This window comes from Bombina bombina, chromosome 6 (assembly GCF_027579735.1).
Source record: "Bombina bombina isolate aBomBom1 chromosome 6, aBomBom1.pri, whole genome shotgun sequence".
NCBI classification, from domain to species: Eukaryota; Metazoa; Chordata; class Amphibia; order Anura; family Bombinatoridae; genus Bombina; species Bombina bombina.
The window spans coordinates 83,274,954-83,301,346 of NC_069504.1; positions in this window are offsets into that span (position 1 = coordinate 83,274,954).

Here is a 26,393-nt window from a genome sequence, read left to right on the forward strand (position 1 = left end):
CAACATATGGGAAGGGGGAACAAGCGGCCACTGGAGGGAAAACCAAAACAAGGGGGAAGGGAAGAAAAACATAAATGTTCTTAGGAAAAGGTGCTATAAGTCCTCATCATGGCTAGGGGAGCAAGTTACAGAAAACTATACCATTTGAGTTTAGTATTTAGCCCTTTGGGAATTATGGTTTCCAACTCGAAGGTCCATCTAGTCTCTCTTTGCAAAAGCAATCTGTTCCTGTCACCACCTCTGCTCATTTCGGGTACATGATCAATAATCGTTTAGCGAAGATCCGCTACATTGTTCACCTGTTTTTGAAAGTGCCTGGCTACCGGCTGATTAGTCTCTCCTTTCTTTATGTCTTGTCTTATGGCGCTCCTATTGTTAGTCATCCTTATCCTCAGGCTATTACAAGTCTTACCAACATAGAATAGGCTGCACGGGCAATGTAGTAAATAGGTTATCCTGTGCCTATGGAAATACTTTTTGTTATGCCTTGGGTGGTTAAAGTATCTTGCAGTGGACATCCCATTACAGGTAGTACACCCGCTGCATTTGTAGCATCCAGGTTTTAGTGTTTGCCTCCTTAGCCAGTTCTTGGAATAGCAGTGTGTCGGATCTGTCATCTCCAGATTATCTTTCAGGGATCTCCCCTTCTTATACCCCATACGGGGTGCCTCCATATCTTTAGTCGGTAATGTGTCATCGCTCTGGAAGAAGAGGAGATCCCTGAAAGATAATTTGCAGATGACGGATCCGACACACTGCTATTCCAAGAATTGGCTAAGTAGGCAAACACTAAAACCTGGATGCTACAAGTGCAGCGGGAGTACTACCTGTAATAGGATGTCCACTGAAAGATACTTTAACCACCCGAGGCATAACAAAAAGTATTTCCATTTGCACAGGGTAACCTGTACAACTCTCTATATAGTCTATTTACTACATTGCCCGTGCAGCCTATTCTATGTTGGTAAGACTTGTGATAACCTGAGGATAAGGATGGCTAACCATAGGAGCGCCATAAGACAAGCCATAAAGAAAGGAGAGTCTAATCAGCCGGTAGCCAGGCACTTTCAAGAACAGGGGCACAATGTAGCGGATCTTCGCTACACGATTATTGATCACATACTCGAAATGAGCAGAGGTCGTGACAGGAACAGATTGCTTTTGCAAAGGGAGACTAGATGGACCTTCGAGTTGGAAACCATAATTCCCAAAGGGCTAAATACTAAACTCGAATGGCATAGTTTTCTGTAACTTGGTCCCCTAGCCATGATGAGGACTAATAGCACCTTTTCCTAAGAACATTTATGTTTTTCTTCCCTTCCGCCTTGTCTTGGTTTTCCCTCCTGTGGCCATTTGTTCCCCCTTCCCGTATGTTACTTGTCTTATTGTCCATGACTTTGTCTTTTAATGTATTTAATTTATTTTATTTTCTATTATTATTATTATTATTATTATTATTTTTGGTTTATTTTAGTATTAGTTTTTGTGATTTTTGCTAACAAAAATTTAATTAATTAATTTATTTTTTATTCTATTTTTTATTTTATTCTATTTTATGTTCACAGCTTTGTATTTATTTTATTTCTATACTTTTTTTGTCTTTGGTTAACTTATCTGTGTTTTTGTGTAAGGCTGATTGCCCGCAAATAGGCATAGGAAAGTATTTCATGCCTGTTAACAGCCGATATGAGCAGAGCTGGGTCTGTGTTGAGATTTTTGCATATTATGTAAGGCTGATTGCACACAAATAGACATAGGAAAGCATGTTCATGCCTATTACATGCTTTAACAGTCGATATTAGCAGAGCTGGCTCCTTAAAGGTTTATTGCACTTTGAACATAGTATCTTAAGCCTAATATAATCAGACTATTTAGGTCCGTAATTGCTATATTGCCTTTATAGTTGTGTATGTGTATATATAGTAACTTTGTTTGTAACGGTCTTTATATAAGTTGCACTTAAAATACACAAAAACAAATTACTAACAAGAGTAATTGGGTAGCGCTAGTCTTGCCCACTGTAGTATTAAAAGAATGTATATCTACACAACAATATGAAGTATATAAAATACCCAACCTAAAAATATAAATATATTAAAATACTGAGAAATGTGATTCTCAGTATAACTTTAAGTGCTGTTGCTCCTAAGCACTATAGTATAAATACATGCAAATATCAAAAATATACACATAAAATACTTGTATGATTCATGTGAAGTTCATAATAGTTGGAAATTGAGTAAAATACTGGAAAGTCACAGTTCCTTGAATCCTGCAGCTTCTCTTATAAGGGTATGTCCAGAAACCCAAATACAGTGCAGTCTAAAAAAGGGAAAAAGGGAAAGAAGCGCAGGACACGATTTCTTGAGAAAGTCCCGTCGATCGGGACAAAACGAGTAGAACGTAGCTATTGTCTTGTATTATTTTTTGTCCTGTGAAGCCACCGTAGGTCCTCTCGTGCCGGGAGCACTGTGTTTGAGGATAACCTATTGGTTCAGAGCCGAGGGTGTGTGTGTGTGTGTGTCCTCCTTAAGGGGCAACCGGAATCAGAAGCTTGTTTGCTGGCGGCATTTTTGGTTTATACAGACCAGGGGAAAAGACGCTCCATGCTGCAATAGAGTTTGCAAGACTTTAGAAGTACGGTTTATCCAACGGAACCACGGAGGATACATTACATATGATGTGCCTGTTTTTGTTCTCCATTTTGTGAGTACAATCGTTGTGTGTGTCATTTGTATTAAAGTTTGGCTCTAAACTTGAATCGTGTCCTGAGCTTCTCTCCCTTTTTCTCTTTTTTAGACTGTATAAGTTGCACTTAGATTGTTACATAGTTTTTTGTTGACAGCAGGTTGCTATGATACGGGTGCCGCTTGATGATGTGTGCTCCGTGTTGTGCGCCTTCTGTAATTCACTTGGTGATTGAGATGAGTGGGTATTTAAGGCTCTGTTTTATGTGGGGTCTGGTTGTCTGTTTGAAAATGAGGGTAACACTCCGAAACATCACAGTAAAGGATTAAATAATTCCCTTGGTTAAATCCGGTGAGTGCCTTACTTATTACTCTCTATTGGGTGCTTTTGATGTGCACTTCGGTACTAAATGGTAACTGTGAGTGCTAGGCCATACGTGATATGTTTTATATATATATATATATATATATATTAATATATATTTAATTATAAAAAGTAAAAAAAAATCTATGTGAAGAACATAGGAATGTAAAATATGCGTTTTGTGCATAGTGTTTCTCAATTTAGATTTTAACACGGTCGGGGTTAGTGCACATGGAAAGTTAGTAATCTTAAGGCACGTCATTGAAATATTAAATATTTAAAAAAATTATAAAATTGTTAAACAAACTGTAAAATATATAGATATATTCTACATACGCTTATGATAAAATGATTGCCAGACCCATGAGAGATGGCTTTTATTTCTCACCAGTCTTGTAATCCATGCATCGGGTGATATTTTATAAAAAAGTGGGCTGACCCCCTCTGTCCCAAGGAGTAGTGATGTGCCTTCCATAGGAAACAACAGGGATCATTGCCTGTTTAACAAGCCATCCACACTGCAAGTGAACTTGGATCTAGGCAGTGGGGATGGGGTGTGTATTCAAAGCATCTTGTGCGTTAACTAATTGTTAAAATGGTTTCTGTGTAGTAACAGTTAAAAAAATAGATATGTAAACTAAGGTTCACTGTACATCCAATAAATATCTTCCTATTGAAAATGCTGCTACTGAAAGTCTGGGGAGACCGGAGGATATTTCCCCAATAAAATACAGGTTACTCCAATGGAACGCTCATGAAACTCCTTTGGAAAACGTCTATATATGCTATGTATGCAATAATAATTGTTAAAGGGACAATAAACATTCACTAGCTTTTATATTCAGTTCTGATATTGTAAAATATTGAATACACTTATTCCCGAAATAAATATGTATCCTTGCAGAGTGTACAAGTTTTATTACTGCAATTATTAAGCGAGCAGAATTCACTAAAGACATTCAGCATCAGTTGAGTCATTGCAGAATGAAGAAATGAGGAAACTTTAGTGAATTAGCTATGTATAATAGCAAAGGAACTGGTAAAGTTGAAGAAGCTGTATAATTTTGCCCAGAGATTTGCAAAGCTATTTAATGTATAAGAAAATGAAGGGAAAGTGACCATATTAACGGATAATTCTTGCCTAAGTGGTAAATCAATATAAAAATCCTCCAGCATTGATAGTATACACCCACACTAAAATGCTGATGAATGCAGAATATAATATTTTGTTGGCATGTACATGAAGATTCTCGACAAGGACTGAAATCTGTTCAAACATATCAAATACGTTTCTACTAGTAGGGCTGTCCAAATATTTTAAAACATTCTAAACAAATATCAGTGTTAATTTCTCCTTCATGAAATCAAACATTCCACTGTCAATTGTTAATTGAATATCAAATTTAAGTTTGAATATTCAAATACTAACATTATACAGTTGATATATATAATTCTTGTAAGGCTAGGGAATCAATATTTAAATTTAATATTCAACACTAACATTTGATATTTGATTGTAAACATTTGTTCTATTAAGACACTCAAATACCAGAACAAATAATTTAACCAGTAAATGTAAATACAATGTATTTTTATTATTATTCATTGAGTCTATGGCTTTCAACACACTACATGTTTGAATACTGAACTTTCTAACCGATTATTTAACTGTAACACTCAAATATCACATTCAAATGCTGAACGTGTACCCAAAACTATGGTTGGAAAGGGTTATCCGCAAACAGTTAGTATTATTGTTTCCTCCTTTTGGAAAGAATCAAATTTAAGAAAATAATATTTTTTCCTTTGTTTCTTTTAAATTGAATATCACTATACTAATAATACAATTATTATGCATTTGACATTTTAAATGCATGATATTGTCCTATAGCTTTTGATAGAAAGTTTTGGATGCTTTTTGCCAACTATTTGCCTTCATTTCATTTTATATTTATGTTAGTATTGACAGTGGATCTGACTTTACAATGCACTACAAAAGTGAACATTGTGTTTCAGAGATACACCTGATAAAAAATGTCATAAACCTCAAGAACTATGTATGATCCAAGACTAGGAAACTCCTATAGATGGTAGAAAAGAAATGAAAATGTACCACATGGGATACTAAATATGGTATTTGCAGTTATGTCCTTTGGTCTTTTATTCAAAGCAGTACAACTTTATTTAAACCTTTAAAACTGTTTTCTCTTTTGAAAATATTAGATTTTATCAAATATAAACACATAAATGAATGATGATGATAAATAACTTGGGACCATTGGAACAATTATTAATTATTTGTGTTATTGTTGAGAAACCTCTGTTTTTAGGCATGAAATCCTTTAGATACACTGTTACTTTTGTGTGTTACAAAAGTTTTTCTATTTTGTCTAATAAGTTGTCTAATAAGTTTTTTAATAAAAATGGACTGCACACAGTAAATGTTCCACTCGGTACCCGCAGTGCCGGGAGTTAAATACATAATAGGCCAGGATCGACAGACAAAAAATGTCATGTTTTAATGGATTAGAGCATGTAATTTTTTCGACTTTATTGGCCATTTGAATTTTAATTAACCAATCAGTCTATGAAATTTTTATTATTGAAAAAACAATTGAATTGATTGATGGATACCTTAAGCAACATTTAGCACTTCTTAGCTATAGTTTTAAGGGATGTGAAACTTCATTTTCTGTAAGATAAATAAAGCATAAAATTATTTTTTTTTTATTTACTTCTAATATGAAATTTACTTAGTTATCCTGGTATCATTTGTTAGACATACCCATATGGCAGCAGTTTTCCAAAAATAGCCTAGATTAAAAGAGAAGTGTTAAAATGGTAGTACTATGGTGTGCTACATCACTACAGCCCAATCCATAGCGCTTCCACCTCTACAATCATATTACACGTTGAGAGTAAAATGTTATCTCTTGAGTGAACCTATGATGCGTTAATACATGAAGGTAAAAAATTATGCACTAAATCCCTTACATTATAAAGTTGTATAGGGAACCCTATAAAACTCAGGTCCTGGCTATCGCTCTAGCACAAGCCCAAAGGTACTAAGCTGAAGGTGCTCTAATATATATATATATATAAAAATATATACAGTATCTCACAAAAGTGAGCACACCCCAACATTTTTGTAAATATTTTATTATATCTTTTCATGTGACAACACTGAAGAAATGACACTTTGCTACAATGTTAAGAAGTGAGTGTACAACCTGTATAACAGCATAAATTTGTTATCCCCTCAAAATTACTCAACATACAGCCATTAATGTCTAAACTGTTGGCAACAAAAGTGAGTACACCCCTAAGTGGAAATGTCCAAATTGGGCCCAAAGTGTCAATATTTTGTGTGGCCACCATTATTTTCCAGCACTGCCTTAACCCTCTTGGGCATGGAGTTCACCAGAGCTTCATAGGTTGCCACTTGAGTCCTCTTCCACTCCTCCATGATGACATCATGGAGCTGGTAAATGTTAGAGACCTTGCGTTCCCCCACCTTCCATTTGAGGATGCCCCACAGATGCTCAATAGGGTTTAGGTCTGGACACATGCTTGGCCAGTCTATCACTTTTACCCCCAGCTTCTTTATCAAGGCAGTGGTCGTCTTGGAGGTGTGTTTGGGGTCGTTATCATGTTGGAATACTACCCTGTGGCCCAGTCTCCACTGTGCCCACCACCATACTTGACTGTAGGCAAGACACACTTATCTTTTTACTCCTCATCTGGTTGCCACCACGCACGCTTGACACCATCTGAACCAAATACGTTTATCTTGGTCTCATTGGACCACAGGACATGGTTCCAGTAATCCATGTCCTTAGTCTTCTTGTCTTCAGCAAACTGTTTGCAGGCTTTCTTGTGCATCATCTTTAGAAGAGGTTTCCTTCTGGGATGACAGCCATGCAGACCAATTTGATGCAGTGTGCGGCATATGGTCTGAGCACTGACAGGCTGACCCTCTACCCCTTCAACCTCTGCAGTAATGCTGGCAGCACTCATATGTCTATTTCCCAAAGACAACCTCTGGATATGACACTGAGCATGTGCACTCAACTTCTTTGGTCGACCATGGCGAGGCCTGTTCTGAATGAAACATGTCCTGTGAAATCACTATATTGTCTTGCCCACCCTGCTGCAGCTCAGTTTTAGGGTTTTGGCAATCTTCTTATAGCCTAAGCCATCTTTATGTAGAGCAACAATTCTTTTTTTCAGATCCTCAGAGAGTTCTTTGCCATGAGGAGCCATCTTGAACAGTGACCAGTACGAGAGATTGTGAGAGCGATAACACCAAATTTTACACACCTGCTCCCCATTCACACCTGAGACCTTGTAACACTAACGAGTAACATGACATCGGGGAGGGAAGATGGATAATTGGGCCCAATTTGGACATTTCCACTTAGGGGTATACTCACTTTTGTTGCCAACGGTTTAGACATTAATGGCTGTGTGTTGAGTTATTTTGAGGGGACAGCAAATTTGCACTGTTCACTAAAATATTTGCAAAAATGTAAGGGGTGGACTCACTTTTGTGAGATACTGTATATATATCTATATATACAGTATATATATACAGTATATATATATATATATATATATATACATATATATATATATATATATATATATAAAATAAACGGGGGGTGATGCACCACACAAAAACAAAGAGAGGGAAAGAAATAGATCTGTAATAGTGTAGTATTTTACAGTTCAATGTATTAGAGAAAGGAATTTAAAAAGGCTTGCTAAGCTTCTCATACATCAAATGTATGAGGTATGTGATGCGTGTGGAGAAGAAATTATTCCCTATCTGTGGTACAGTTGAAACAGGGCACTTCCTTGGTACTTTAATCCGATTTGTTTCACTTCCTTCCATGTCTCTTGGAGTATAGTATATAACTTCTGAATCCAGAAGAAGCTCACACAATCCACAATTACATTCGGTAACTTTCTTTATTGATAAAAAATATATTTATCTCCTCTTTTTGTTTTTTAATCCCCATCTGTTAATCAGGCAAAATTTCAAAATAAGGAGTGTTTGAATAAATAGTCTAGATAAGAATAAGGAGTGAGGGTAAATCCTCAGGCCCATGATAATGGAGAACGGTACGTCTCTATGTCAGGCTTCGCTGAAACAGTAGCTGCTTTCGGTGGTCTCGCCGGACCAGAAGTGACATAACTGGTAGGAGTACCAGGGATCTATTTATCTCCTTCCTTTATTTTTGTGTGCTGCACTCCACCCCCCCTTTAATAAGTATAATGTAGGTGGCGGCGGTGTAGGGGCGGCAGATTAGGGGTTAATAAATATAATGTAGGTGGCGGTGGGCTCCGGGAGCGGCGGTTTAGGGGTTAAACACTTTATTTAGTTGCGGATGGTTTAGGGGTTAATACATTTATTAGAGTTGCGGTGGGCTCCGGGAGTGGCGGTATAGGGGGTAAACAGTATAGTATAGTGTGGGTGTTTAGTGACAGGGTACCAATAAAGCTGGGAAAAAGCCGAAGAGCAGCGAGATCGATGACTGTTAGTTAACAACAGTCCGCTGCTCATCGCCCCGTACTTGGTACACGGCTTTTGACAGCTTTTTTGGTAACTTTGGAGAGCGTATTCAGGTCCGCGGCAGCGATGTTAGGCAATCTTAGGCGAGCGTATTGGTGCCGTCTAATGCAAGAAAGTTGACAGCTTGATAAGTAGATGCCAAAGTGTTTTATTATGCAATTATTATAGCCCTTACACTTTACTTCAGGCCCCCAGTTATAATTGAGTGCAACACATAACTCACCACTTGTAAAATGAGCAATGATAGTGTACCCTGCACTATCTATTGAAAATATAGGGTACACTTAAAAGATGTCGGCTGAGCTAACATCCTCGGACTGTGAGTTATTCTTAGTGCATGGTTGCAATATGGATAGCACACCCTGACTTATCAATAGCTTTCAGCTTGTAATCTACACCAATTCCTTTAAACTTGTTTTATACTTTTGAGCTTTAGATGGCAACAGTGTTTGTACAATGTATAACATTATTCAAAGCATAGTTGCAGAACTACTGCCATATAGGACTCCAGCCACGTGCACGCTCCTGATCCTAATTTGAAATTATCTACCAACAACAGATGCCATGAGGTTAAATCAATTTGGAAGTAAATTACTACACTCTATCTGACTCATAAAAGCAGCAACAATGAGATCTAAAATGTTCCATAACCATCCCCAAATGCTCGAAATGTATGAAGTAAGCTGGAGATAAATTTAAAAGTAAAAATGGATAAACACAATAATTTTTCCCCCAAATAGTTCTACGGAAAACTGTCATCATATTAATGGCAAAAATGCTTATTGGGTATGTTTTACATCTGTAGTAAATGTGAGTATAAAGCTTGCAGGCAGAGTAAACAGAAAAAAAGATAATTTGCAATACTGTCCACATTCACTAATGACTTTTCTATACAAAACAAGAAGCTGTTACAATTTCTACCTGTTTATTTTTGTTTTTAGCACCTTTTACAATATTGTTATAAACATATGGATACAGTAATTGTTTTATATTGATTTGAAAGAGCCAATATTGATGCTTTTCAGGATGGTCAGCTGGACAGACTGGCAGCTCAATAATGACATAGACTCCAAAATATCGCCTGAAAAAACACAATTTAAGCATTAAAGGGCCATACAGGTGCATTGTATGAAATGCCCAATGACTCATTATGCTAATAGCCACTTCCCATTACTTAATGGCCACACTTTGGCTTTTTAGACACAAATTCAATTTTAACCTAATGACATAAATCCCAAGGGAGTCCTTTGTTACCCTGAATATTGATATATCTTTAATGGGGTCCCAATATTAATTCCTTTTACAAGCTCACGCAAAGAGAAGACATTTATTTTCTTTCAGCCAGTTTATCTTTAGGTATTTATATTTTCTATTTATAAGGTATCTATCTATCTATCTATCTATCTATCTATCTATCTATCTATCTGTCTGTCTGTCTGTCCTTCCGCACGTCCATCCGTCCATCTATCTATCTATCTATCTATCTATCTATCATCTATCTATCCATCCATCCATCTATCCATCTATCTATGTATCTGCCCATCATGTGCCATGTTTTCTTTGTATTTCTTGCATATACTGTCGAGGATATGTATGAAAGTTTGTAAATGCATCATGAAAACGTGGCAACTATTTTACATTTAACAGCACAGATAAGTAGGTAAACATTCCATGAAATCCCAACCAAATTATATACTTATTCATGTTTTACTCATTCCGTTAAAAAAAAAATGTTTTGTGCTTGATGGATTTCTATTAAAATGTATTTCAGACATCTGAAAGCGTAAATCTTGTATACTCTATAGGCACTACTTGAGCCTGTCCATCTGTGATCACTCTGTAGTCTGCTGCCCTCATTTCATTGTGCAGTGCCAATTGGTCACACGTAAACAGAAACTGTCAATTACCCTGAATGAGCGAGTTTGGGGTGTTTGAACTCCACCACCTCTAAGAGAAGTTAAGAAGCAGAAGTCAGATTTTTAACTTGAGTGCCACTTGATTGCTTCCTCTGCTTAATAAATAGAGCCCTGCATGTAAAAGATGTTATATACTAAAGTTGAAGAAGACCTACCTTGTGCCTGCAGAATAATTTTGCTACAATATGCATAATATGGCTCAACGCATAAGTGTATTTAGCTGCTTATTCAAAAATAAAATAAAAATAAATCTGTAATTCATTTAATTAGACAAATAGAAAACCAGGTAAAAGCTTGTATATTTGTGTGAAAACCATATAGAAACATATGTCTTTGCACGAAAAACATATGAAAGTTGTATGTATGTAAAAAATTGTTTTATGTATGTGACATTGTTCCCATTTATGTTACAGTTATATGCAATTGTTTTTGATGGGTGATTGATGAAGTCAAATAAAGTATAATTGCTTTTTCATGGATTAGGGAGGCAAGGTTGTTGTATTATCCAATCATGTAAGCTTTAGCCTCTGTGGCCAAAATGCGTAAGCCAATTCTTTCCACGCATCCTATCATGTGAATATCCCCCTGAAGTTTTATATCTACTAAATTTTATGGTCTGAGAGCAGCTTTCTTTTTGTTTTGGATATTACTGCACCAGATTTTCCACTCTGAGCTGCCATGTTCCAGCATTGAGCTCCAGTGACCGCCCCCTCTATGACGCACCTTACCCGTGGATTACAGTGAGTGTTAAGGGAAACAGCGTAGATACCGCCGGAGATTGACGGGTAAGAGGTAGCAGGTAAATCCTCCCAATTTGGAGCTACAGTCATTGGCTGCCGAGGGGAATTCCCGGTCTCGTTGAACTTGTTACTGGATTTGGTGCATTATCTATGAGGGTGAGTGCATGCAGCACATAGGTACGCTGCAGATGGATTGTTTGGTCACCGGACTTTCAATGTTATTGTATATGGATGTTGTTTTCCCTTGTTAATTTTATGAAAAACGAGTGCAATAAAACAAATAAAAAAATGTTTTTTGTGCTCCTGTCTGTGTGGCCTATTAAATGAGAGTTCTTCAACAAAAGTTTTGTATGTTTAATAAAGGAACAACTTAAAAAACAATTTTTTTTCTTTTATTATTCAAAACATGCAGGTTTAAACAACGTTTCATTTTACATCTATTATCTAATTTGCTTCCTTTTTTTTCATATCCATTATCGAAAGGCATATCTACTGGAAGCTAGCTTCTGATTGGTAACTACACATATTTTCCTCTTGTTGTCTCACCTGATGTGTTCAGCTAACTTCCAGTACTGCATTGCTGCGCCTTCAACAAGGGATGCTTAGAGAATAAAGCAAATTTAGTAATAGATGTAAATTGGAAAGTTGTTTCAAAATTGTTTGCTCTATATGAATCATAAAATAAATGTTTTCAGTTTCATGTCCATTTAAAGGGACAGTCTAGGCCAAAATAAACTTTCATGATTCAGATAGAGCATGTCATTTTAAAGAATTTTCCAACTTACTTTTATCACCAATTTTGCTTTGTTCTCTTGGTATTCTTAGTTGAAAGCTTAACCTAGGAGGTTCATATGCTAATTTCTTGAAGGCCACCTCTTTTCAGAATGCATTTTAACAGTTTTTCACCACTAGAGGGTGTTAGTTCACATGTTTCATATAAATAACACTGTGCTTGTGCACATGAAGTTATCTGGGAGCAGGCACTGATTGACTAAAATGCAAGTCTGTCAAAAGAACTGAAATAAAGGGGCAGTTTGCAGAGGCTTAGATACAAGATAATGACAGAGGTAAAAAGTGTATTAATATAACTGTGTTGGTTATGCAAAACTGGGGAATGGGTAATAAAGGGATTATCTATCTTTTAAAACAATAAACATTCTGGTGTAGACTGTCCCTTTAAGTGCAGAAACTTCTGTGCATTTTTTTAATATTAATTCTAGACAATAAGCTAGATTCATAGATGAAGTTTATCAAGAGGCCTCTTCATGATGGTGACTAGGGATGGGCGAATGTTTCGCAACATTCGAAAAACGGCACAAATTTTAACACATTTGTTCGTTCGAATCGAATTTCGAATGTTTACATAACATTCTAACATTCGATTTTCGAATATTCGGTTTCGAATTTTAAGATTACATTCGAAAATATTTGAATTCGAAAAATTCGAATTTAGATTGTAATACTATTTCTAATGCTTTTTCTTTAAATGTAATATTCGAATTATGCAATACGTGTATTCGAATTTGAAAAATTCGAATTTAGATTGTAATAGTATTTCTAATGCTTTTTCTTTAAATGTAATATTCGAATTATGCAATATTCGAATTCGAAAAATTCGAATTTAGATTGTAATAGTATTTCTAATGCTTTTTCTTTAAATGTAATATTCGAATTATGCAATACATGTATTCAAATTCGAAAAATTCGAATTTAGATTGTAATAGTATTTCTAATGCTTTTAAATGTAATATTCGAATTATGCAATATTCGAATTCGAAAAATTCAAATTTATATTCGAATTCGAAAAATTCAAATTTATATTCGAATTCGAAAAATTTGAATTTCGAATGTAGACATTCAATATAATTATAAACATTCGAATTCGAAAGTGACATTAGAAAACTGTAAATAACATTCGATTTTCGAATTTTTAAGAATATTCGTTCTTATCGACATTCGAATTTAGAATTCGAATTTCGGTAATAACATTCGTTCTACATTCGAAATTTGAAAATTTGCACATTTGCCCATCCCTAATGGTGACATCATGTTTGAAATTCATTGCACATCAGTTTACCTATATTCCCTACAGATTCATTGGTGGCAGATCCACCAGTAAAAGAGAGTTGATGGATAGAATGAAAAACCTCACAGACACAAATAAGTGGATATTCTGAGGTGTTCCGGGGGTGTGGTCAGGATTTATATTTTCTACACTTACACCAAGCATTTGTAATTTGTAATTTTACTTTTTTTCAAATTTTCTTTTGTTCATATGATAGAGCAGACTTGTTTTTTTTCTGGATGCAATAAATGTGTTCTATTTCTTTGGATATAACTCTGTTCTATGAAGACTAATGCTGGTAGCCTTCAAAATTGAGCCATTTTCTCTCTCTCCAGGAACAGTTACAAAATATATGCAGCTCTGCTGATTTAATGAATATGATGAAGGACGAGTCTTTGAATTTTTTTAATTTTCGAACTGCAATGTTGGGGCACATTTTTAAGCAAGGTAATAGTTTACATTTTTTTTATTGTATCTGGGACATTAAGGATACCCTAAGCATATCTCCCAACATCTGCTGGATAATTTAAAGGATGGGGGTGGTTGAAAGCTTATCGGAGGAGTTATGTGCAGATGGGCAGGTGATCTGTTTACATCTCCAGGAAATATATGGAGCTGTCTGGACGAGGCTTAGTCAGGACTTGGTCAGCCCCTTCAACTGGGGCACAGACTACTGGCGTGAAATACCTCCCAACTTCACACAATCCTGCAAGATTCAGGATGGTTGGGAGATATTTTAAGGTATAAAAAACTGCAAGCGTGTATATTTTCCTGCATCTATGGAAGTGTGGTGTACCTGACAACATACCTATGCTATTTCTACAGCAACATGCCATTTTGAATAGTAAGTAGCTATATTTCACTTTGCCTGTATGATTAATTCTGAATAGTGCTGTAATTATTGTCTGAATATCCATGTGTAAACTAATAAAATAATAGATAGTGAAAATATCAAGAATAATTGCTTGGACATATGTTTCTGAATTATGCTTTTTACAGCTTCAAAATGGTAAAATAAAAATGAAAATACAAAACATACCCACTTTGTTTTATTCCAAAATACTTTGTACCCTACGGTGCTTGAAAAGAAAATCTTTCATAAACATTGATCTAAATGATTTTTGTTTTACCTTAACAGATCCATTTATTATTCACAGTAAAGTGTTTGGTTAATGACCAAAGTCTTTATTTTTTAACTACAGCAGCCCATGGAAAGCTGCTATTGATCTGTATGCTGCTGTGGACATTTTTTTCCTAAACACCTCCCTGTCTTGTTTTCATGTAAAAAAACGAATCGATTGCTCAGAAGTATGGCAGCTGGATTATGAAAAGACAATGACATTTTCTTCTGAAATTTGGAAAAAAATAACAGAAGATATCTTGTAAAGGTCAACACTCCCCAGAGCCTCAAGTAAGCCACATAATAGAGACACTGACATTGTCGTTGGTTATTGTTCTAAATCTGTTTAATATTAAGTTTCCAGTTTAATACAAATTGGTCACATTACATTACTACTCGTTATCAGTCATTTCAGATTCCGTCAATATTATATATTATTCAGCTTTTAACTTTACATTTTTGTTTTCTCTTAATGACAGCAGCAAGACCACAGTATAGCCTGATACCTTTAGGAGTGAGACATATCGTAATAGCACATCTGAGACTTGCGCTAAAAAAAGGGCCAAAAACCCCTAAAAGGGACATGAAAACTTATATTATCAAATTTGCTTCATTCTCTTGGTATAATTTGTTGAAGGAGCAGCAATGCACTACTGGTTTCTAACTGAACACATGGGTGAGCCAATGGGATTCTGTATATATATATATATATATATATATATGCAGCCACCAATCAGCAGCTAGACCCTAGGTTCTTTGATGCTCCTGAGCTTACCTAGATAAACCTTTCAGCAAAGGATTGCAAGAGAAGTCATGAAAGAAAAAAAAATTGTGTTTCATGTCCCTTTAAGGTTATGCAACGTACAGGGTTTATGGATTAAAGGGATGTACTTTGGAAAAAGGATGTTTTATACCATTAAAGAGTATTTTGTTAGCATGTAAAAAATCATAATATGTAACTGTGGCTTACTTCATGTTAATACACAAACATTTCCTGGTTGTGTATAAAAAAGCTAAAAATATAGCTCAAAACACATTTTAAAGAAACATATGCACAACTAAAATATGACCATAATAATGTTTACTGATGAATTTACTTAAAGGGACAGTTTAGTTAAAATTAAACTTTCATGATTCAGATAGGGCATACAATTTTAAGCAAAACCCCAATTTACTTCTATCATCAAATTGACTTTGTTCTCTTGGTATTCTTTGTTGAAAGCTAAACCTAGGTAGGCTCATATGCTAACTTCTAAGCCCTTGAATGCCGCCTCTTATCTCAGTGCATTTTGACAGTTTTTCTAAGCTAGACAGTGCTGGTTTGTGTGTGCCATATAGTTAACAGTGTGCTCACTCCTGTGGAGTCAGAACTGATTGGCTAGTCTGCAGAGGCTTAGATACAAGGTAATCTAAGGTATATTAAAATAACAATATTGGTTATGCAAAACTGGGGAATTGGTAATAAAGGACCTTTAAAGGGATAGTATAGTGAAAAATAAACTTTTGTGATTCAGACAGAGCATGCAATTTTAAGCAGCTTTCTAATATACTCCTATTATCAACTTTTCTTCGTTCTCTTGGTATCTTTATTTAAAAAAGATAGAAAGTTAGCTTATGAGCCGGCCCGTTTTTGGTTTAGCAACTAGGTAGCGCTTGCTGATTGGATGGCTACATTTAGACACCAATCAGCAATCGCTACCCAGGTGCTGAACCAAAAATGGGTAGTCTTCTAAACTTATATTACAGTTTTTAAAAATAAAGATACCAAGAGAACGAACAAAAAATGATAATAGGGGTAAATAAGAAAGTTGCTTAAAATTGCATGCTCTATCTGAATCATAAACGTTTAATTTAACTATACTATCTCTTTAAGTGTATGAATATTAAAAAATGTTAATTATAACAATTTGCAAAATTATAAAGTTGTTTATTGGTAAAATTTTAAATCTCTGCACTTAAAGAGAAGGTCAACTTGATTGACAGATGAAGATTCTTAAAAGATTCCTTGTTTCCTCCCCCCAGTCCCTTTGCATAAACGTCAAGGCCCGGGAGGAAACAATGATTCGTTCTTTTAAGAATCTTCATCTGTCAATCAATTTGACAAAATGGCAGGCGGGAGAGATGCGCTTATCGTCGGAGCGCTCAAAAGGTAAAGATTTTAAAAAATAATGAAATCTAAAAAAATGTGATGAATTAAACCCACTCTCATTTTGCAAAGTTTATCCGATGCCGTGGGGCAGTTGCGTGAAGTTGACCTTCACTTTAAACTGGGCCAGATTACAAGTGAAACACAAAAAAGTAAGCAATATGGAAATCTAATAATGCTCTCAGGCAGTCAATATTGCTTATGTTTTTGCTCTCAAATTACTGAAATGTCAAATAGTTGACATTTAGGGCTAGATTACAAGTGGAGTGCTAATTTATCATGCGGCTGCAAACAAGCAAATTTGCCCGTTTGCAGGTGTGCAATAAATAACCAGCCATTACAAGTGGTCAGACCTAATGAAGTAACTGCATAAGGCAGTTATAAGTGGCTAAAGTTGGCGGGTGTAGAATGTTTGACATATACAGTATATGTATATGCTTATAAACACATAATAAAACATAAATATATATATGTACAGTATGTATAAGCATATACATATATATTTAAAATTGCTGCCCATTGCTGCACGACTTACCCCCTTCGCTGCGCGTAGGTTCTGTGCCATATAGAGGCTCCCATTGGTGCCTATCGAAGTGCACTCACTTGAAATGCTTCAGTGCAATGCGAATGCCAGATTGAGTTGGCATTGCACCTAACTCGTAATACCAGTGCACATTTGCACTTCCATAACACCTGAAGCTTTTTATTTTATGACCCCCTTGATCCCCAATTATTAACCGTTAGTATTGCCCCCATTTGATTATTTGTATAGCATTTTAATCGAGGCATATAAGAAAATAAGTAAATTGGAATGTTGTTTAAAATTGTATTCTCTATCTGAATCCTGAAAAAAAAATTGGGTTTCACGTTCATTTAACACCAGGTTTTCAAAAGTGTTAAGGAAGAAGTATATTTCAGATTGTAAAACTGAATAACATAACACAAGATTTTTACACACCAAATTCCAATGGATTTTTATAGGGGGTCACCTAATTAAACTGTAAATTATGTTCCTTAAAACAATAAATAATTAAAATGATATTTAAGAAATTTTCATAGCAAAAATCCTCTAGGCCTAGTCCATTTATCTTATGTAGAAATAGCTGTCTATAATCAAAGAATCAGGTTTGGGTAGGTTGTTCAGCAAAATATATAAGGTAAGTTTTAAAAGAGGCAGAGCATGGTAGGCTTCATTGTAAAAGGGGTATAACTTCATTGGATTTTATTATGAAAGCTTTGGCACTTGAGAAGTTGGGAGTGACGGGAAATATGAATGAGGCTTACAGAGTAAAAGACATTCACAGTGACCACTGTAGTCTTAAAGCAGGGCACAACTAAGAAACAATTTCATGTATTCCTCATATTATGGGATTCTCATAGTTTGAGAGGCCTGCCCTGCTGCCTCTCTTGTAACTTCCGCTTGATATCAAAAGTCACAGTTTTTAGAGTGACACCAGGGATTGCCCCACCTCCACCAATGACAAACTCAGCCCAACCAACTCTACCCACAACATGCTTAGCCCCACCTATATAATTTCGTTGTCTCTGTTTTCTTACATTGTACAATGACAATAAAACAAATCTAATCTAATCTTTATCACATGGCTTTACCCCCTAAACACATTTGGCTACTGCCCACAACATTGCCTTACCACCCATTTGTTTTTAAGCATATAAATGTGTGTCTGTTTCCAGTGTAATAATTACTTTTGCTAATTCATAACAGGATTTTCTTTATTAAAAGTGTTCATTGCAAACAGTGATTAACCTCTTTAAATGGACGCTCAGTATTTGCAATGCCATATGAAGATCAGAAAAGACTTTGAAGTGTTTCTGGTGGACAGGTTAAGACAACAGTATATACCCATATGAGATAGACATCCCCATTTACCAGCAGTGTGAAAATAAATGGAACATAGCCAGTATCAATGGGAGTTTTTTTTTGGGATGTTTGTTAATTTGGTGCTAAAGAGTTAAATCTGAAACTGTTTAGACCATCTGTTTTCTCATTTACAACATAGGGCAACATTTATTATAGGTACAAATTTTAAATTGCACAAGCATTATACAAGCAATACCGCCGCCTACTCTCTGGCCGATAGCAGGGGCTGTTAATCATCCCAGTCAGATCTCAAGAGCGCTACTACTCAAAGGGACATGAAACCCAACAATTTTCTTTCATGATTCAAATTGAGCATATATTTTTAAACAACTTTTCAATTTCTATCTATTATCTAACCTGCTTAGTTCTCTTTGTATACTTTGCTGAAATACATACCTAGGTAGGCTCAGGAGCTGGGAGCTAGCTGCTGATTGATGGCTGCACATATATGACTCTTTTCATTGGCTTACTGATATGTTCAGCTAGCTCCCAGTAGTATATTGCCTATCCTTAAATAAAGGATACCAAGATAATTAAACAAAATTGATAATATAAGTTAATTGGAAAGCTGTTTAACCCCTTAACGACCAAGGACGTACGCCACACGTCCTCAAAAAAAATACAGTTAATGACCGAGGACGTGTGGCGTACGTCCTTGGTCTGGAAAGCAGCTGGAAGCGATCCTGCTCGCTTCCAGCTGCTTTCCGGTTATTGCAGTGATGCCTCGATATGGAGGCATCCTGCAATAACCCCCCTTGGCCATCCGATGCAGAGAGAGCCACTCTGTGGCCCTCTCTGCACCGGACATCGATGGCCGGTATCGTTGGTGGGTGGGAACTTACGTGGGAGGCGGGTGGGCGGCCATCGGTGCTCTATGTGGAGTGGAGGGGGGCGGTATCGGGGGCGGGAGCTACCGGGGCACGCACGGAAGCGCGCGCGTGCACGGGGGGTGGTGGGCGGGCGCGTGCACGGGGCGGGAGCGGGTGGGAACCGCTACACTACAGAAAAAAAAAGTTAAAAGTTAAAAACACAAATACAGTAAAATGCAATCTAAGGGTCCTGGAAGGGGTTGGGGGTTGGTCTCGGTGGGGGGGGGGGAAAGCTACACTACAGAAAAGGGAATTTTTTTTAAAAAAAGGCACATTTTGTTACAAAACTGGGTACTGGCAGACAGCTGCCAGTACCCAAGATGGCGCCCATTATTGCAGAGGGGAAGGGTTAGAGAGCAGTTTGGTGGGGGATCAGTGAGGTTGGGGTCTAAGGGCGGATCCTACACATCAGCATATGTAAATATGCTTTAAAAAAAAAAAAAAAAAAAAAGGGCCAAATACCTTTTATTTTAGTACTGGCAGAGTTTCTGCCAGTACTTAAGATGGCGGGGACAATTGTTGGGTGGGGGAGGGAAGAGAGCTGTTTGGGAGGGATCAGGGGGTCTGATGTTTTAGGTGGGAGGCTGAGCTCTACACTAAAGCTAAAATTAACCCTGCAAGCTCCCTACAAGCTACATAATTAACCCCTTCACTGCTAGCCATAATACACGTGTGATGCGCAGCGGCATTTAGAGGCCTTCTAATTACCAAAAAGCAATGCCAAAGCCATATATGTCTGCTATTTCTGAACAAAGGGGATCCCAGAGAAGCATTTACAACCATTTGTGCCATAATTGCAGAAGCTGTTTGTAAATAATTTCAGTGAGAAACCTAAAATTGGGAAAAAATTAAAGTTTTTTTTAATTTGATCGCATTTGGCGGTGAAATGGTGGCATGAAATATACCAAAATTGGCCTAGATCAATACTTTGGGTTGTCTACTACACTACACTAAAGCTAAAACTACCCCAAAAAGCTCCCTACATGCTCCCTAATTAACCCATTCACTGCTGGGCATAATACACGTGTGGTGCACAGTGGCATTTAGCGGCCTTCTAATTACCAAAAAGCAACACCAAAGTCATATATGTCTGCTATTTCTGAACAAAGGGGATCCCAGAGAAGAATTTACAACCATTTATGCCATAATTGCACAAGCTGTTTGTAAATAATTTAAGTTAGAAATCAAAAGTTTGTGAAAAAAATTGTGAAAAGTGAACGATTTTTTGTATTTGATTGCATTTGGCGGTGAAATGGTGGCATGAAATATACCAAAATGGGCCTAGATCAATACTTTGGGTTGTCTACTAAAAAAAATATATATACATGTCAATGGATATTCAGAGATTCCTGAAAGATATCAGTGCTCTAATGTAACTATCGCCAATTTTGAAAAGAAATGGTTTGGAAATAGCAAAGTGCTACTTGTATTTATGGCCTTATAGTTTACAAAAAAAGCAAAGAACATGTAAACATTGGATATTTCTAAACTCAGGACAAAATTTAGAAACTATTTAGCATGGGTGTTTTTTGGTGGTTGTAGATGTATAACAGATTTTGGGGGTCAAAGTTAGAAAAAGTGTGTTTTTTTCCATTTTTTCCTCATATTTTATAATTTTTTTTATAGTAAATTATAAGATATGATGAAAATAATGGTATCTTTAGAAAGTCCATTTAATGGCGAGAAAAACGATATATAATATGTGTGGGTACAGTAAATGAGTAAGAGGAAAATTACAGCTAAACACAAACACTGCAGAAATGTAAAAATAGCCTTGGTCCCAAACGGACAGAAAATGGAAAAGTGCTGTGGTCATTAAGGGGTTAAAAATGTATGCTCTTTCTGAATCACCTTTTCTGAAACATTTGGGATTTCTTGTCCCTAACTATTGTTTCAGGTGAGCCTGAAATGCCAGGGCCCCTGAAGCAGCTATCATTACTTGGTAAATGGAGCCCATAATCTTTTATTAGTAATGAATTTTTATACTAAGGTAGCAGTCCCCTACAAAATAAAACAAATACGTAATATTATTGTGCAGCATACTGCAACACTGAGTATAAATTCCTGATGTTATTTAAGTGTATTATTATTGGAGAGGGAATGAATAAGATATCAGATATCAGGACAGCACCTGGAGTAAACTGGGGGGGGGGGGGTGAAAGTAAACAAGGCTCTGTTACACAGCAGAAGAATCATTACTATAATTAAATGACTCCAATCTTTGTACCACCCAATCCTCTCATGTATCAAAAGGTAAATGTTTATTGAAAAATACAATGTACTCCAATTATCAGTGTTTGCTCGTTATCTCAGCTAGCAGACAGCATCATGATGCCTGAATTTATCATTGCATGAGTGACCCCTTGTATAATGCTACCCCTTGCTCTTGCATAATTTGTTGTCAGTCAACTGGTCAGACTAGTCCAGAGGAATTTTAAAACTCTAACTCAGACAAGAAATGCAGGTCTTAAGACCACGGCCCCACAACTTGATAAATGGAGCACAATGCCTGCAAAAACATATGGGACATTGAGTAAGCACTGCTATATAAGGGTTGTACACATGACTAATGCTAGTTAATGGGCTAGATTCAATTAACCACTTAAGATCCAGGAATTGTAGAGAAAAAACTTGCCCAAAGTACCAGAGAATTTTTAGCATTTTTGCCATCACTCCATTTAAACATAAGTAGAGCCTTGGTTTTTTTATTTCCCTATTGACACAATTGGGCATATTTATCAAGATCCATATGGAGCTTGATGCCCCGTGTTCTAAAGACTGCTGCTCCATAACCTGTCTGCCTGCTCTGAGGCGGTGGACAGAAATCGTCAGAAATCAACCGGATCGAATACGATCGGGTTGATTGACACCCCCTGCTAGCGGCCGCAGAGGTGGCACTGAACCAGCAGTTCACAGGAACTGCTGGTGCAATGATAAATGCTGGCGGTGTATGCTATCGGAATTTATCGATGTGCAGTGGACATGATCCGCTATATCGGATCATGTCCGCTAGCACCATAATAAATAGGCCCTAATATATTTATATTTTTTAGTAGACAACCAAATATATTAATCTATGCCTATTTTGGAATATTTCATGCTACTGTTCCACCACCAAATGTAATCATTTAAGAAACATCCTTAGCTTTTCCCAAACTTTGGGTTTCTCACTAAAATTATTAACACACAACTACTGCAGTTATAAGGCAAATGGTAAAAGCTTCTTTGGGGTCCCCTTTGTTCAGAAACAGCAGACATACATGGATTTGCCATTGTTTTTGGCAATTAGAAGGCCGCTAATTGCAGCTGTGCACCATACTTCCTAGTAGTAAAAGGGTTAATCTGGTAGCTTGTAAAGTTAATTTTAGCTGCAGTGTAGAGATTACCCTCCCATCCCCGGATCCCTACCTGATGCCTCATAACAGCTCTCTTCCCTCCCTCACCCCTCACTAGTCACCACCATGTTAGGTACTGGCAGACAGTCTGCCAGTATGCAGTTTAGGGAGAGTATTTATTTATTATTATTAGTTTAATTTCTGTAGTGTAGGGAACCTTCCTTAACCACCAACCTCCCAGATCCCCCAAACAGCTTTTTAATCCTCCCCTCTCACTAGGTGCCGCCATTTTAAGTAATGGCAGCTGTCTGCAATTACCCAGTTTGTAGGTATTTTTTAAATTTACTTTTTAAATTATTTTTTGAAAAATAAATTCTGTTGTGTAGTGATTCCACCACTTACTCTTCCCCAGCAAAAAATTGCTTATAGGACCCCCTTACCCCCTCCCTCAACCCCTTGTTACAGCGTAGAGACTCCATCCCTTCCTCTTCCTCACTAAACATTTATTTTTCCATAGGTAGGGAATCCCCTCTTCCTCCCCTCTATCCCCCCTCCCGGGATGCGCTGCCCACCCGCCTCCCCCTTCCTTACCACAACACCCACGGCAGCACCGCAAACCGATGCAGACAGTAACACAATGTGTCACTGTTTGCATCGGCGATCTACCTTCATATGGTAAAGGGAGCACAATCAGCGACCCTTTACCATATCATGGCAGTTACCTTCTTCCTCTGGCTGCGGTCTTAGCTGTCAAAGGTGACAGCTGGGACCACAGCATGAGGCAGAAAGTTGGATGTAGCTACTACATCAACGAGGTACACTGAGTGAGCAAAGTACTCTGTGATGTAGTAGCTACATCCAATAGGCAGAAGGGGCTAAAATCATTTGTGAGACTAATATTTTGCTGATAAAACTTACCAGCTTGAAAATTGTAAAATTAAAAACCTTACAAAAAATACCCCGTCTACAAAACAATCTTCTCTAACATATGCGTAAAAGACAACTTTAAATATAGAAAGAGATATACGAGAAAAATAAAGATGAGACAACCTTGTCAGGTTTGAAATAGGGAGACGCGACTGTGAGACCAGATATTTCAAAGGACCAATAGAGTCTTTATGAATCCTGTATGCTTATTTAAGGCTTAGACATAAAACCTTGACCATGCCTCCAGAATGCCCTTTAGGTCAGATTTAATTTACATATGTGAGTTTTCTGAGTCAGTTCTCATTCTATTAAGTTAAACTTCTTTACCCTAATAACAAAGACACATGAATATTGTATGATTACAAACATGTACAAAACCAGTTTTGCAAGCGTGTTCCTTAAAGTGATTGTAAATCCTAGCATTTGTGAAACGCTAGGATTTAGCATTGGAACAAATAAAGTATATATAAAATACTTCATGCTGAAAGTTCTTTTATTTTTTTGAAGGGTTCTCCGCACTGAGCTGCTCAGACAGCCCACGGCAGAACGCTATTTTGGTGAGAGGTGACGTTTCCACCTCTTAGCCAATAGCCGCATGGGCTATTCGGCTTGACACCAGCTGGCCCACACGGCTAATGGCTAAGAAGTGGAAACGTCACCTCTAAGCAAAATAGCGTAATAGTATTTTATACTTCATGACTTAAAGTCCCCTTTATTTGTTCCACTGGTAAATCCTAGCTTACCATCCCTTTAGGTGTCACAGTTGTTATTTTTGCTTTTTTGCATTACTAGCTGTTATGGTTTGCTGTGCAATATATTGTGTATTGTCACACTTAACAGAACTAAATCTGTTAAAGACAGGTATGTCCACTAACAAAATGCTAGAAAAGATAGGCGCAATGAGGCTGAATAAATAAGTCAACACATCTGACTTTCTCATGTTTAACAAATATAGCTTTTTTAATAAGGTTCTCCTATTTCTGTATAGCAGACAATTGGGTAATGCAGATAGGAGTTATTCGACTGTAGTATTATTGTTCAGATTTTTACAACCTCAGGATCATTCCAACAACTTCTACATAACAGCGGTATTATTAATTAGAATGCTGTTGCATGTTTTTTTTAAACCAAAGGGTAAATATGCATTTGAAAATGTGTCTGCCAAAGACTGTGAAAATGTTTAAAAAGCCAACTTTGTAAACAGAGGTTTTTATGCAGTCTGAACAGCAGGCTAAGAGCTTTGAAGAAAATACTTCAAAGACAGAGAGAGAGAAAGGGAACAATGTCTAATCTTCATACAAATGTGCTCAGGGGTTTTCTAAGCTCAAATGTCTTTCAAGATATAAGAATTAATTATCATTTGCCAGAAGCCAGCTTCCTCACAGGTAACTAGTGTAGCAATTGGAGACCTTTTGCTGTAAAAAAATATATTAATAAATAATAAACAAAAAATATCATGGAACTATGTTAAAATGATTAAAGCTGTGTAAATCATCATATTTCCCTTTGGTGTTGTTGCAAATTTTGTAAATGTTTGATGTTGTGTTTTGCATCATTTATTTGCTGTTTGCATCTGTAGTTCCAGTTTCATGCTGTTGTTATTTTTATAACATATTCATAACAGCGCTGATTATTGCATGTCTGCCCTCTTTTGGGTTAGGGATCCCATTGTGTTGTCTTTGTAAACTGATTTGCCACTCTTTCCTAACCTTATGGACCCTTTGTGGTTGGACAAAGTTCCTAGACAGGGAGCCTGTACACTTGCAATTACCTCCAGCCATACAGAATCAGCTGGTGGAATTTATGATTGTGCAGAAACTCACCTTATGCAACCCCCCTGCTCAGGCAACCAATTGCATAAAAGCACCGTGATTTAATCAGCGTGGTGAGGACAGTCTTATAACTGGCGCTTCTTAGCTTGCAGTTGCAGGTTTGCATGAGCAAGTCTGCATCACAAGGGCTTAGAAACGTTATCCACAGTTTAAAAAATAGTGCCTTATATATTTGGTATGAAATTGAAGCCTCCTTTTTAACTGCATTGTATACCTCCTTGATCAAAACTATATAGGAGGATTGGCAGGTGAAACTGTAATCTCTCTATACCTTATTCTAATTGACTGCTCAATTTCAACCAGACAGGACTTCTTGATATCCTTTGCTCACTTTTTCTAGGTGGGCTACTTATTTTTGGATTTAAAGTAGTGTCTAATAAGTAGCAGATAAGCATACACTACATAACTGAGTGTGTGCTTTTCAGCATATACATCAGTAACAGAAGTTCATAAAAAATATTTAACGTGAAACTGTAAGACAACCCTTAGCAACACCCTTTGAAAATGTGTCCCTCAGTGGTTAAGTGTAATGTTGGAAGCTTTGATGAAATCCCATCTTATAAAATATCGTACTCTCAGACATCTAATGAACAGAAATGTGTATTGGAGTAAAATTTAATTAATTCCTATGCTGGATTGCAAAAATGTGTGTCTCCTTTTATAAGCCCAATTTCTTTCCAAAGATTTATACACAACCATATGCCCAGTTTGCTTCTAAGGATGATGATACAGTGGACAGCATTTTACTTACCCTTGGTAAGCAACATTTTAATTGTGTTTGATAAATGAATGTATCTGTGACCCCTTTATTTTCTTGTCTTGTTTTTTTTTTTTCTTTTACAATAGTGGTCCAGTAGGGTTTAACCGAGGATCAGAACTGATAAGTCTTGATAGAACACTGGTCTATGTAACAAGTTTCTTTAAAAAAGAGGAAC